The following is a 14,763-nucleotide window of genomic DNA, read 5'->3' on the forward strand; positions in this document are numbered from 1 at the left end:
AGCCTTTACCCTTCTGCCTTGGAACCAATATATAATATCAATTCTGAGTTTTTCCATCCCTCCTTTTTGTTCCCCTATATCTTCACCTTCATTCTGCCTTCACTTTACTCCTCCATTCTTGACCCAATTCAGTGTTATGCGATCTGTCCTTTACATTCAGTTGGCTTGCCCCCATAGATGACCCTCATCATTTCCATTCTTACAAGCTGCCTGATGCCACTAGAGGAAGTCAGACAGTTGTGCTGACTGGGTTCATTACAAATGTATATCAGTTAATCCAACTAGTTACTGCCACAAGGTAATACTTTTACACTTCCCACACTCCCTCCCAGCTACTATTTCAAACTTTTTCTTCTTTCTCCCAGACTCTCATGCCACCCTTTTTCTCTCCTTTGCTATATACTTTCTAAGGAAACAACAATTTACTATGAGCTCCCTCTTTTCCTGTGTTCTTTATTCAGAACCCCTTAATACCCTCCCCTTTTCTTTTCTCCTTTGTTCCCCTCTATTTATTCCCATTGATCTCATCCCTACGTGTCTCTTCCTTTAGCTTGCTCTCACATTCATTCTTTGTTTCTTGCCATCTACTGACTTCTTTCTTGCCATTTGCAATCATAGCCAAAATTTCTTCATCTTTTAAAAATGTGCACTTTACCTTACTGTTCCCTTGAGATATCACTCTATATTCTCTCTTCTCTTTCCAGAATATTACTAGAAAATTCACTATTCTTTGCCTCTATTTCCTCTCCTTTCTCTCACTTCTCGGTCTCTTGAGGACAATTTCTGATCTCACCCCTTACCAAAAGAAATTATTCATCCTAAATTTACTTAAGTTCATTCAATTGCCAAATCCGGTGACCTTTCTCATTCTTCATCCTTAATGACCTCTCTTCAACACTGGGCACTTTTAACTATCCCTTTCAGATAGATAGATAGATAGATAGATAGATAGATAGATAGATAGATAGATAGATAGATAGATAGATAGATAGATAGACAGACAAAGATAGAGCTTTTATTAAACATTTATTATGTGCCAGGTATTATATTAAGAGCTAAAAATACAAATATAAGCAAAAATAATAGTCTCTCCCCCTCAATATGCTCACATTTTATTGGGAGAAAATATATAAAGAGGAGCTAGAAGAGGTAGAGGAGAAGGGTACTCGTGTAGTACAATGCTGCTAGGGAGGAAACCCATAGAATCAGGAATAGGGAGCAGAACCAAGAAAAAAGTGAGCTCATGTGGCCTGGGCACTCCACAAAATGGTGGTCCTAACCAGGGACTCACAAATCAGAGAGGACCAGAGGAACAGAAAAAGTATATCCAAGCTTAGAACAGAGATGTGGACAAAGATGTTGAGAAGTCCCAAGAATCACAGGTAGAACTGGGAGAATAACTTTTCTTCCTGGGTTTTCACTATACTACTCTCTCTGAGCACTCCTCACTGTCTAGTCTTTCCTCAGTCTCCCCTAGACTTAACACAGCACAGAATATGAATGAAAGCATGCTGTAACCAAATTTTGATTCCGAAAACTTGAGCTCTATACTTGCTACATCATCTACCAACTGTGCTGCGATTGTGACATTTCACTTTTCTGGGTCTATAAAAATGAAGAGTGTAAACAGACCTCTAAGTTCTCTTCCAATTCTAATATTGGCGATGGGATTTGAATCTAGGTCTCTGTTGTGCCAAGCCCAGTGTTTTTCCCACTATTCCATGTTGCTGTTAATATTCCAACATGTCAATACCCATGTCTTTTTTATAAATAACTAAAACGTCAGTAAAAAGATTATAGAGTATATTGTAGCAACTTTGTATGTGAGATTAACATAAAAGAGAAGTAATTTCAAAATGGAAATGCTTGTTTAATAAGCTACATTTGAAAGTTTGGAATGTAGTATGGCTTTTTGATTTATTGTTTCTTAGAATATAAGTTAAAAATGGAACATCTCAAAGTTATTTCCATTCTGTTATTTCCAATTTGGGTTTCAGGAGAATTATCCTTGCCCCTTACAAATGAGAAATTGGTGTACTGTTGGGAGCTGAAAGTAGCTTTGCCAGAACTTTTCAAATGCCATTTGGATTGGAGAATTAGAAGCCACATTCTTGGAAGAATCATTCTTCCAACTTGAAGCAAATAAACAAAAAGATTTGGAGGACCCTGTCATAGTAATTGACTTTCAACCAAATAAAATATTTTTCAATCAAATATTATTTGACACAGCCCTCTAAAATATTTATATAATTTCCTGTGTAGTAATATATACTCTTTGGATAAGTCCATCTATATAGATAAACAACTTGGTTGTTCAGAATAAATAGAATTAATATCATTTTAAACATTTTCCTCTTACTGCTAGATTGTAAAGGCCAGGACAGACAGATCTAGGTAGTTTTTTCAGACTCTCCTACATAAACAGAGACATAAAGAACAGGCACCGAAATCATAAGTTGCTTATTTCTCCTTTAGTCTGTGGAAGGAAACACATGAAGCTAATGGGCCTTCCTGGTACTGACGTAGAAGCTGCAGCTCAAAGATTTTGTTTTCATTATAGACAAGGAGTGCATAATTTAGGCTCCTGTTATGCTTATTAACAGCAATTTAAAGATCACTATGATAGGGGAAAATTGATCTCCAGTATTCATTAATTCTTCTGTTAACTACCATCCTCATCCCTTTTTAATAAAGTTCACAATCTTCCACTTTCTTCCTTTACTGAATTATCTGTTTAGTTTGACGATTAGGAATGTGAGAAAATGTGACACTCTGGTGTCTGGGAATAAATTCCTCATTTTCAAGGGCAAGTAGCTAAGAGAATAATTCCTTTTTCATTAAATAGGAAAATAACTAATTACCTGAAATAAATTATTTCAGTTCAGAAATCAAATTACACTAGTCATTTTCAGAAAAAATCAGTAGCCAATTTCATGCAAAATAATTTTTCCAAATGCATGTTTTATGTACACCTAAGAGAACCTTTCAGTTTAATTCTACTAAACAATCACAAAAGTTACCTAAATTTAAAGCATTTTTTAAGATTTCATATTGTTATTGTTTCTCAAAATTTCTTTATCACTTTTTTGGGGGGAGGGAGAAATCTCTCTTCTTAAACCTTCATGTCATTGTCCATCTGATCTTATTTCCTAGTACCATTGTCAACTATTTGTTACCATTGTTAGTTATTATATGTCTAACATCTTTTATTCTCCCTCATCTGAAATATGAATTTACTCTTTCCAGTCTTCATCCTTCAATAATTTGCCACTCATGGTTGTACTACATCAGAATGGAAGGGGAAAATTTTAAACCTGCCTACCTCATAATTCCAGTGTTTTAAGATGAGTTCATCTCTATGTCAAACCAATGTTTCTTTTAGCATCAGTTGCTTACTTGTAGCCTAAGTACCTTAGTGAATGATGATAGGATTTGGGCTCTTCCACCTTTTTCCCTTTTGTCTGTTCACCACAGTTCATTGCCCTTTAGTCTCAACTACTTCCACCTCTCCTTGCTTCCCCAAACCCTTCACATCAAAGTCTATCTGCTCTTCCTTCATCAGATTCCTTATCTACAAAATGAAACAGTTGAATTAGATCTGTGGTTCCTAAAGTGTGGGAGACCCTTTTATGGAGTCCTAAAGGTCAGATCTCTTTTCAAAATAATATTAAGATGTTTTCATTTTTAATGTGGTAAGTATTGAAAGCTATAATCCATACATACAAAGAAAGTTCTTTGGGGGTTCTCCAATAATTTTTAAGAGTGTTAAAGGGTTCTGAGATCAAAACATTGAAAACTACCAGACTATCTTCTAGTCCTAAGTTCTATGAGCCTATGTGAGTCATCTGTTAAATTTAGTTATAAGCTATTTTCCTAATGAAAAAAACGAACAAATATCATTGAGTATCTGTTCTTTTCATAGCACCCTGTCAGGCACATACTGGAAATGCCAGGTATAAACTACCTACACTACCATCCAGAAGCTTGTTGTCTAGTTGGGGAGACAAATCCTTTACTCTTTAAAAACTAACTATATGGGGGCAACTGAGTGGCTTGGTGGATAGAGAGCCAGGTCTATAGACAGGAGGTCCTGGTTTCAGATCTGGCTTCAGACACTTCTTAGCTGTGTGACCCTGAGCAAGTCACTTAACCCCCATTGCCTAGCTCTTATCACTCTTCTACCTTGGAACCAATACATTCTATTAATTTGAAGATGGAAGGTAAGGGTTGGTTTTTTTAAAACAAACTAACAATAAAAGACAACTTGAGATGAATGCCAAATGAGTGATACAAGTGAGATAAAAGTACAGTAGTATAAGAATTTAGAGGGGGAAAAAAGGTGTCCAAGGGTTCAGGAAAACAGCTAGAACTTAGTTAAGTGGAAGAGGAAAAGAAGGATGAGGAACAGTAGCCAAGGTGAGTTAGTAACTAGTGATGAAGATGCAAAAGAAAAAGAAAAAAAAACATTAATAAAACATTTAAAATACACAAAAGAGAAGGGCAGCTAAGTGACTCAGTAGATTGAGAGCCAAGCCTAATGATGAGAGGACCTGGATTTAAATCTGGCCTCAGACACTTCCTAGCTGTATGACCCTGGACAAATCACTTAACCCCCATTTCCTAGCCCTTACCATTCTTCTGCCTTGGAACCAATACACAGTATTAATTCTAAGAAGAAAGGTAAGAATTAAAAAAATTTTAAATAAAATTTTTAAATAAAATAAAACACAGAAGAAAATCATAAGGTTCAAAGAAGGATTTTTGATACTGCTTTCTTAAATTTAACATATACTTAAAAAACTACATCACAAAAATTGACAATTTCACATACATCACCTTTTCTGTCAGAATATTTGTATTTTTGTTAATGATTAAGTCTATAATAGAAAAATTTTAATTTTTTAAAAGAAAGAAAAAAATAATTCAGAGAAACAAAGAAAGACCTATAAACTGATACAGAGAGAAGAAAGCAGAACTAGACAACCATATGCACAGTGACTGGCATTGTAAAGGGAAAGAATAATAAAATAAAACTGAACAGGGCTAGAAGAGTTGAGAATTCACCTTCCTCCCTTTTCAGAGGGGCAGGACTCTAGGTGTATGTCACGTATACAATCCAGGGCCTTTATATATTGGTTATTAAAGTAGCATTTCCCCCTTTCTTTTCAACTCTTTCTTACTCTGAGAGGCTTCTTGGATATGACAGGAAAAGGAATATAATATTTAGAAATAAAAGTTATCTAAAAACAAAAGAAATTAATTTTTAAAATATTGACAAAAGAGGGAAAAAGGAATTTGGATTAAGCCCTTTTTTATTCAGCTCTCATAGATTTAAACAATTATATCTGTGCAGGTCCTTAAACCCAGCCTCAGAACTTGAGTCTCCCACCACCAGTTGTCTACTGGACATTTCAAACTGGATGTCCAGGAGGCATCTTAAACTCAACATATCCCAAACAGACATCTGTCTTTCCCTCTGAGCCTCTTCCAAACTTTCCTGATCCTGTGGAGGGCTCCAGCAGCCTCTCAGGCTTTCAGTTTCATAAACTCAGAATTAAACTTGACTCCTCACTCTCCCTCACCCCATGTATCCAATCATTTGCCAAATTTTGCCATTTCCACCTTCACAACATTTTTCCCATTCAGTCCCTTCTCCCCATTTCCATAACTGCCACCAGTTCAGGCCCTTAACATCTCTTTCCTGGAACATCACACCAGTCGCCTGATTGGTCTCCCCACTCCAGCCAGTCCTGAGCACTGCAGGCAAAGTCATATTCCTTCAGGGCAGATGGGACCGTATGACTACTACTCAACTAACTCTTGTGACTTTTTATTGCCCCCGTGATAAAACAAACTCCCCTGCTTAGAGACCTTCATAATAATTTAGCCCCAACCTATGTTTCCAGCTTAATTGGACATTACTTCCCCTTCTATACTTATTGTTCCAACCAAATAGCTTTCTGCTACTCCTCAAACACCCCATCTCCCATCCCCATGGCTTTGTCCCTCATTCCTTTTCTCCTCCTCATATAACATCTCAGTCCCTTTAAGTGCCGCTTAAGTAACTCTTTTATATGAAGCCTTTCCTAACTCCCCCAATTGCTCAGGATCTACCTTCCAAACTACTCCATAGTCAACCACTTTGCAAAACTTTGTATTTGTTTACTTTGTATTAGTGCTAAATATGTTTATATATACTTGTTATCTTTCCCATTAAAATGTAAGCTCCTTATGCATTAAGGATCGCTTCATTCTTTGTATTAGTATTCCCAGCATCTTGAACAGTGCCTGGAACATAGCAGGTACATAATGAATATCTGTTGATGGATTAATTAAGTAATAGGATAATACAGCTATCAGACAGTTGGCATGTTCATCATGCATTTGTATAGCATTAATTCAGAATTTTGTCCTGTCTTGTACTTAAATTTATTAGAGGTTCAAGGGATACTCAGTTAAGGTTGTATGCTCAGCCCACTCTGTTGTAATATATAATAGGCATTTCTATAATATGGTTCTGTATAATAGTCACTATTTCTGTAACTCTTTTGAATAAGTAAAATTAGCATTCCCACATGAACTGGCACTGCTAAACTGTTAACAATTTCCCTGAGGTTTATTCATTTTCCAGCACACCTTCAAACATTCCATCATCATTAAGGCAAAGCAAAATATGATTTGTTCTCCTACAAAGAAAAATTTTCTAATGATATTTCTCTTCCTAGACCACCAACTTTCAAGTACTTAACCACCTAAGTATGACATGTAAGAGAATGTCAACATTTGTTTTTTTATGAATTAGGCAAATTGATAGCATGATTAATAAATTTTGTTATATTTTAAGATGTTACAAGTTCATTTGATGCACTTCCCAAGTTTGACTTAGGTTTTATATCATAAACCTCCTTTTCTCTATAAGATCAAGTAGTTATTGATTATATATCCCCTACTGTATATATATATATATATATATTTCATACACCCTCAATAAGATATTGCAGAAACAAAGAGAGGGCAAAGGAGAGAAAGAAAAAGAATAGAAGGAATGGAGTACTTTTGTACAGATTAGTTCACACATATTCTCACACCATATGTGAGAATAATCTCTCAACTTTTCTTTCATATCTTAAATATAATTTTTGTTCTTCTATTTTGTCTGCCCTAAAAAATATTAATTAGGTCAATGTTTTGTAAAGCTAAAGAATTCTTACTATTTCTTATCCCATCTATACTGGTTTAAGTTTTAATTAGTTTAACTCAAAGGGTGCCCCAAATCATACTTGGGATCTTCTGTTCATTCTGTTCATTCTCTTGACATTGAACTGGTAACCCTGAAATCCTATTGATTATCCCTCACTTTTGTAAAGTGATGAGTTCATCTCTTTTTCTAGTCATATTTATTTAATGAAATTCCTTAATGCCACTTTTTCTTAATTCACTATTTGTTATACAGCCTGCTCATATTTACCATATGTCTCTTCATTCCCCGTGGGTGTGCCTTAATTCCTATTCTTCATAGATCATATAAGACTTACAACTATATATCACCAGAAGATTATCAATGTTGAGAGAGAGAGAGAGAGAGAGAGAGAGAGAGAGAGAGAGAGAGAGAGAGAGAGAGACAGAGAGAGAGAGATTGTTTTATGGGAAATCTTGTTGTTAAAGAATTTAGCATTTTTCCAAAAATTATCCAGCCCACCTTTTGTTCAATTCTGGACCTAACTCACTGATCATACAACTGTATGTCATAATCTGGATAACAGACATTCTTCACCTACTTAATTATTCCTGTGTGCATAGTTAGTTCAGGTTCTTTTGAGTGATCATGGGTCTCATTTTGAAAAGTCTACTATAGAACATAAGCCCCAAAGTATTCTCAATAGATGGTAAGTTCCTCCAGGTTCTGTACCATTCTAGCAATTAATTAATATCTATGCAAAGGAGAACCTAGAGGAACTTACCATCAATAGAGAATACTTTGGGGCTTATGTTCTATGGAAGACTTCCTTAATGACTGGCAAACAACTTTGACAAATATATTTTATATCCCAATGTGTAAATAATCAGAGAATAATTTAACAAAGTTATCTGTTACTATCTCTTTCAAGGAATCTTATATAATTTTTATATAAAAAAATTGTTGAAGGAGAGCCCTTAAGACTATCTTTTGCACTACTAAATAAGTGGTTTTTTAATAGTAAAAAAAAACCAATAACTACAGTCAATTCTTTGGTGGTAATTATGAGATACTGCTTGCAAAAGCTGACCTAAAGGAGCAGCTAGGTAGCACAGTGGATAGAGCTCCATGGTTGGAGTTGTGAGGTCCTAGGTTCAAATTTGACCTCAGACACTTTCTAGCTGTATGACCCTGGGCAGGTCGCTTAATCCTGATTGCCTAGCCCTTATCACTATTATGTCTTAGAATTGATATTAGGACAGAAGGTGAGAGTTTTAATGAATAAATAAATTTTAAAATGGCCTACTCTATTCTAATGCCCTCAGCAAGGATACTCTTAATGGATTTAAATTATTCTCACAAAAATGTTGTGTACAGTGGGAAATAAACATTTGGTTCTGTAGTTAATGATATTTTCTTAGATGCCTTATTTTGGCAATAATAAGGTCCTAAATTTTTTATACTTTTGGTATTTCCCTCTCCTTTAGACATTTTAAGAATTGACACCTCAAACCCCACACCAAGCCCCCATCATCAGAAGTTGACTATGGGTAGATTTAATCTAATCAAGATGTTTTTTCAGATAACCAAATATCCTATTAAATGACGGGCTTTTTTGCAATAAAAAATCTTCAACTTTTTTTATTTGCCTCGCCAAGAGAAGCTGATAAAACCTTATATTTATCAACTTCCTTTTATCTTTTGGCTTGCATTATAGCAACAATGTTAATATTGCTAAGATTCATTTCCTTTAATAGTATGTCCACTCACTGATCATTAAATAAGGACTTCATGCTTAGAATGCCAACAGCTGCATTGTTTGCCAACTGGATTAAAATAGTGATTTTTAGTTTTCTCTGCACCTTTTTCCATAGTTCTGCTACCATCATTAAAAAATTGGAAGGAGACCCATAAAATAAAAATCAATTTTGTATTTTCCTTTCTTTTATATGTTACCATCATCAGAGAGCCAAGAGTTCCCCTACTGGTGGTGAGTCTCTCTGTGCTTTGTACCTAGCTAGGCTTGAGCTTGGAAAGACTCAGTATGTTATTGAAACAATATTACAAACCTTTCCAGCATGGTAGAACCTGCCAGAGCATATATTTCACTGGCATACCTTTTGAGCATTCAGGCTTACCTTCATACTAAAATGAGACATTAGAATATGACTGTGGAAGAATTGAAATGAAGGTGACTGAAATTTCTGAAATTTAGATCAGATAGATCCACTACAAGAGGTTTTAAATTGATATTTGAAGTATTGAACAACCAAATCTAATTCTGTATTGTGCATGGTTTGTTTCTTTTGAGAGGTTATTGAGCCTTACTTTGTGCAAATCCTTTGAAGTTCTGCTAAATATACAGTAACGGGGGAGGGGACAGTTAGGGGGCTCAGTGGTTTGAGACCAGATCTAGAAAAAAGAGGGCCTGGGTTCAAATTTGGCCTCAAGTATGTCCTAACTGTGTGATCCTGGGCAAGTCACTTAATTCTCTTTGCCTAGCCTTTACCTCTCTTTTTTGCCTTGGAAAGAAGGTATGAGTTTAGAAAAAAAGAAGCATTGATAAATACATATATTTGAGATGTCTAACCTCTAGTACATTTAGTTTGAATGTCATATTCATTCATTATGCCTGACAGTATACATTCTTATTTTTTTAGCAATCTATAAATAGATTTTCTTTCATCTGAAAAAAATAAAGGAAAAACTAATCAAACTTCTTACTTTGTATTTCTGATAGGTTAAAATTTTTTGGAAGTTTTAGTTTAACACATTTGTAAATAGAGAAGATACTGTTCTATTTTATTTTTTGACAAAATGGGATAATCTTTCTATTTACCTAAGTAATAAAGTAATTCTCAGCCCAAGTCTTTAACCCCTGGGCACAAATCTGAGAAGAAATTGAGAGCGAGCGAGAGAGACAGACAGACAGACAGACAGACAGACAGACAGACAGACAGAGACAGACAGAGACAGAGACAGAGAGAAAGAAACCTACCCCCCCACACTTTAATCCTAGCTCCCCAGAGCAGCAGAAGTTAGAATTTTCCTTTCTAAAACATGATGACAGTTTCTTCAGATCTAGAAAATGATGGTTACTTCAGATTTAGACATATGACACTAATCTCTAATTTTCTCTGTTGATATCCACTGTGAATTAGGAGGCCTCCGCATTGGAGCTGGATATTTTGTTCAGGGTAAGGAATGTTTTTAGCATCCTATGGTAAAAGATTTAGAAGTGAAAGGGACCTTCGAGGCCATCTACCCCCACAAAGTTCCCACCTCCTGCGGGTTTGGATGGGGGTGTTCTTAACCAAGCACACTTCCCAAAAGCTTCCAGAAACTTACCAGAGCATGTCAAACTTTGAAGGAGACTCAAGTCTGGTACCTAAAATACAGATGTGCTCTTTACATGCAGCAAAACTGGTCTTTGGGGGGAATATATAAAAATGAGCTCACAGAGGGAAAATGTGTACATGACTGCTTTCTTTGTACCAGGTTTCATTTCTGGGGCAACTGGGAAAATGTGGAATGAATAATCATACCAAAGATGCCCTTAAGCATCCGGCTCTGTCAGTTACAAGTTTCTTGGCACCAAATTTGTTGGTTTTTTAAGATCCGAATCCCTAAAAGCATAGCCTAGCTTTACAAACAGACAGTATAAATACTGTTGATACCTGGAAGTGAGTTTGAGATAATTAATTAACATAATTTCCTTTTTCCTGTCAAAGGGAACTATACAGGTACTATACAGCATTCCTAAAGACTGAATGCTTTTAAGGAAAATGAAAGGAATCTATGGCTACTATATCATTTAATATGCTAAAATTCAGAGAAACCTAGTCTGTTTTGAAAACCTAAAAATAATTACTAGTTCTTTAACCTAATCCAACTCAAAATAATTTAAATATATGTTTCAGGGAATTTTCTTGGATAATGTAATATCAGTTATATTTTTAATCATTGTGCATTGCTTTTAAATATATACAAAGGATGTGATATGTGACTTCTAGCACAACATGAACACTACAGAAATATTTATCACTAAGGATATAACTAATAAACTATTCATCACCTTGGGGAAGAGAGGCAGGTTAAGGAGGAAGAAAAATTGAATTCTAAAATGTCAAAAAAAATGTCAAAAATTGTTTCTATGTATAACTGAAAAATAAAAAAGAATAAATAATTATATGAATATATATAAAGACTCAAGCTTATAAAGCAAATTAGGCAATAATTATTGGTGTCACAAATTGACTTGCCAAATGTATTTTCCACAGATGCTATTGGTTAACATCCCTGCTATATTAAAAATTAATTTTTAAAAAACACTATCATACTCATTGTTTCTGAACCAGTACCTTTTTTATTGTGATTCTGATTGGCTCATGTTACAAGTCCAGTAATTCCAGGACTTTCTCTATCTTCCTCTTCCTCCAGGCCAGGAAGGGGACAATGTTTAACTCCTTTATTTAGAGAAGTAAATCAAGTTGCTATGGTGGCCTAAGTTCACAAGAATAATGACTTGAAATCTGTCTCCACATTCTAAGCCAGAGCATATTATATTTTCTTCAACCTTTTCTGAATAACACTGACTATGCCTTTTCTTCCACTTCTCCCTTATTCATACCCTTCACTGAATCCCTTAGAGATTGTTCAACTTTCCATCTACTGCCTCATCTCCATGCCTTTCCTAATGCTACTGTCTGCTCTTAGACTACTGGCTGGGCCTTTGCCTGGCCCTAACTTCTGTTGAAAATCTACCCTTCCTTTGCAACATAGCTTACATGTCAAATGTCACTTCCTCATTGAAGCATCTTCTCATCCCCCAGGCAAAAATAAACTCAATTCTCTCTGAACTCCCAAAACCATTTCTTCATATTTCTTACGATATGTATCACATGCTTCCCTACTTGATTTTAAACTTCTTGAGGGAACTTGCTCAACTTTTTATTCCCTAAATTGGAAAGGACCTCAGAGATTATCTAAAAATACAACCCCTTCATTTTACCGGAGAGAAAAGAATGGTCCATAGAAAAGTTATAGGACTTAGGTAATGTCATACAAATATCATGTAGCACAGGGAACCCAAATCCTCTGACACCAAATCCCATGGCCTTTTGCTATTCACTAGTTATTTGTAGAATAAAGAGGAAGGGAGGAAATAGTATTTGTTCTTAAAATCCCTTTGGCTATTTGTACCTAAAAAGTGCCCTCAAATTTAATTCAGAAATTGAAGTGGTAAGGAGAGGGATTACAGAGAATGAAGCTTACATTTGTGAGGCTTCCTAGTTGTACAGAAAGTAATTTTCACTGTCTGAAAAGCCAGTTTGCATATACATAATTTAAAGAATGAAGTGTTTTGAAAAAAGGAAATATACAAGCCAAGTTTGTAGAAAGGAATTAAGAGCATTCTTCTATGTCTCCTCTCAAACACTCTAATAATATTTTGTGAACCAGAAATTGAGGGCCACATCATTCATACCCAATCAACTCACTTCCTTCTTTCTTCCCCAGTAATTGAGCTTCTTTAGGTGGTGGAACCAAAACCTTGTTCTTTTCATTTTAGCCTATTTATCTCTTCTCAAAAGCCAGCCCAGTCTAAGAGCAGTGGTATATATCCTGTGGCATCCACAACCTCTCTGTACAGCTCCCAAAGAGAATTAGTGTTGTAACTGATACCACATTTATGAATTGCCTTCAAGGATCTTTTAAAAGTGGGATGTACAATTCACTTTTCATCGGGTATTTTCAGGATATGAGTATCAAAAAGTTTGTGTCGTTATTACATTCCATTCTCAGAAGGCAGTTCTGTACATGAAAAACTAAAATAGCTTCCCAAAACTCCTAAACTAAACTGTAGTCTCAATAATCTAAACAGCATTGGCTTTGCTTTTATAATATAGTCACCATTTACTTGTAGAATTAAAATAGGATTTTTAATGGAACATATTTTAAGAGTTTTCTTCAGACATATTTTATGTAGAGAGGAGAGAGAGACATAAAGAGAATTGGGGGGAATTCACAGTGGTATCTAACAGTGAAAGGGAAAAAAGCACTTTTCTTTTTATATATCTTCCTGGCATGAAGTTGAAAATATACTAATGCTTTTCTGACACCTCCCTATCAAAACAGAGTCTAAACATTACTATAACACTAACAGAGGAAAATATGCGTTAGCAAGCTCGGGAGTGTCTGAAGTTTAAACTCTTCCCATGTAATATCATATTCTTACTGTAAACTCGCCAGAATGTTTTCCAGCAGAAAATAATAATTATGTCTTCAACTGGAAAGAGCACTTCATAAAAGTTTTTCTTTATGGAAGAAAGTAAACAGGCTCTCAACCCTTCCCACCACCCCCACCTCAAAACTTAGATTGCTCTTCCTTGATTCCAAGATTCACAGTAGTAAAGAGTTTACATTTACTACATTGTAGAAATTCCTGCATTTCATAGCACTGTTTCCCTCAGTATGAGGATGAAATTGCATGCAAATTATCTAGCTCATCATAACCATTGCTGTGAGAGCCAATTTCCAGTGGTTAGGCTCAAGAAATATTTTCTTTTTTGACTCTCCTGTTAACTCACTGTTTAACCTTAAGAAAATCTTTCTATACCTTCATTTTTTCAGAAGGAAAGTTGAGATATGTTTTGGGGAGTTAAGTATATTTGCCTTCTCTGGTGAAAGTTTCTACAAAGGTACAAAGGGATTGAGGTGAGGGGAAAAGCAATATTTGGGCCCCGTATGCCTTATGCCAAGCTAGCAGTACTCTTGTCCTGTGAGAGCAACGTGATTCACCCTTGCCAGGGGAAGTGTTGTGACTCACATTGATCAACAAGAATTTGGCTGAGTGATTAAAGAGCCTCTCTGGAGCCAGGGAAAAGCATACTTAAAGAGGGAATTTCCCTGGTTCCTCCTCTCTAGAAATAGCTCCAGTTTCTAATGGTCCAGCTCCTTAGGATCATGAGTCCTAATCCATTGTCCAGTTATAATTTTTTTAAACCCTCTGTTCTCTCACCATCTCTATAAGGGAGGAGACTAATGCTCAAACCTGGCCTGTAGTTGCCTGGAATTTTAGTTGGTTTGCATCAAAGGGAAATCCTGTCTCGTTTACATTGGCCTCCTCCCCTCACAGACAAAACGGCATCTCTTATCAGAGCTCTCTGAGTCCAGTCACGTCAGTCCTTTTCCACAGGCACCTTAAATAATCACTTTAAAGCACCTCTCTTTGCACTCTTCTTTCCCCCTCCTCACTCCCATACAAAGGCCCTAGGGAGTTCACTAAAAAAGACCAGTGCTCAGGAGAAACAGGAGAAAATTTGTACTTGTGTTGAAGGTGATTATATAGGTGGTAAGCCAAACCACCCCCTTTCCAGAAAAAAATATTACTTATTACTTAGCCCCCGGGAAATTAATTTTTTTAAATTTTAATAGCAATTAATAGGAAAGATAAATGCACCTGTGGCCATCACCGTCTCTCTAGATTGCTGCAGCACCCACCAGGGGGCGGTAGTGCCCACTTTGGGAACCACTGTTATATATGAGATTCTTGTGCTTTGCAGGATATTTTTTTTTTTAACCCTTAC

At 35.8% G+C, this 14,763-nt stretch overlaps 1 protein-coding gene across 1 annotated transcript in view; it reads left to right on the top strand.

The window, feature by feature from the left end:
* Nucleotides 1-14,763, top strand: part of DYM (dymeclin) — a 600,877-nt gene that overhangs the window by 514,260 nt on the left and 71,854 nt on the right. The window lies entirely within an intron of this gene.

The sequence above is a fragment of the Gracilinanus agilis genome, chromosome 1 (assembly GCF_016433145.1).
Source record: "Gracilinanus agilis isolate LMUSP501 chromosome 1, AgileGrace, whole genome shotgun sequence".
Taxonomy (NCBI): domain Eukaryota; kingdom Metazoa; phylum Chordata; class Mammalia; order Didelphimorphia; family Didelphidae; genus Gracilinanus; species Gracilinanus agilis.